Source organism: Eurypyga helias, unplaced genomic scaffold, assembly GCF_000690775.1.
Source record: "Eurypyga helias isolate BGI_N326 unplaced genomic scaffold, ASM69077v1 scaffold22871, whole genome shotgun sequence".
NCBI classification, from domain to species: domain Eukaryota; kingdom Metazoa; phylum Chordata; class Aves; order Eurypygiformes; family Eurypygidae; genus Eurypyga; species Eurypyga helias.
This window is the reverse complement of record NW_010229224.1, coordinates 4,277-5,461: the sequence shown is the minus strand read 5'-3', so window position 1 is coordinate 5,461 and position 1,185 is coordinate 4,277.

The window sequence follows — 1,185 nt, the reverse complement described above, 5'->3', positions numbered from 1 at the left end:
GCTCCTTTTCAAACCCGCCGTGAGCCCGCGTGCCTTTGAAGCGGACGCCAGGATTTCTCTCCCCGCAGCGGCGCAGCCGGTGCACCTGTTGAGCGCAGCCGTGGCGGGGATCGGCGAGGGCCCGTGTGCTTCACCCTCCCCCTGCTCCCAGGCCAGGACCGGGGCTGCTTCAAGGTGTCTGGGGCTGCATGGGGTGGGGAGTGTCCCTTTAGCGCAGCCAAAGCTCCCAGCAGCACTGGGGCTCAGCTGAAGCCTTTGGCGCCGAGGGCAGGATGCACCGGGCTGGAAGCACCCTGGGATGCCAGTGAGCTTTGGGTTCCCAAAATCAAAGGAGCAGCAGACCCACTCCACCAAGCTGATCCCAGCTTTATTTTCTGCTGCTTTGCTTTTCAAGGAAGGATTGAGGAGCATCCCTTGATTCTTGGCAGCCTGGCTGATGGGTTAGAGCCATCCCAAGCCACGCTGGCCTTGCCTCGATGCATGCAGGCTCCGAGCCCGCCCTGCTCCTTGCTGCGTGCCTGACTCTTGGGTAGAGGGGGATGCCGGGGAGCCACAGCACGCTCTGCACCGTGTGGGGTATGATGGGTGTCTGGAGGGGCCTGTGTCCCTGTTTGGCTCAGGGTGCAAGTGTGGCTGTGGGTGCAAAGGGTTAAGTGTGATGCTGGGGCTGGGAACAGAAGGTCATTTAATCCCTGAGTGGGACACTTATCCCCAGCCCGAGACTGGTGGAGGGAGGGGAGGGGCTCCTTTCCTACCCTCCGCTGGCTGTGGGGTCCGGAGGAGGCTGCTGTTAGTCCCAGTCCAAAGCAGCTCTCTGCATATTTGGAAGGAAATCAAGCTTGGAACGGGATCAGCTTGTCAGTGTTCCAGTGCCTCGCAGCTACCGAGGGCTTAGCGTTCGGTGAAGTTTCCATGAATGCAGGGAGCAGCGACAGGCACACGGGCAGGAGCTCAGGCTCTCGTGGGAAGGAAACTGCTGCTCCCTGACGAGGAGGGGGCTGCTGGGGGGCTGCTCTGTTGCGCGGGGAGGAGAGGCAGTGAAGCGCTGGTGCCTGGGTGCTTGCAGCCCGTCTTCCCGCTGCCGAGCCCTCGCAGGGTTTGCTGTGCCGCGGCTGCGGAGGACGGCAGTGAGCTCGCTTTGGCAGTGCAGCGCTGGGCAAGTCACCTTTCGTACCATGTCACAGG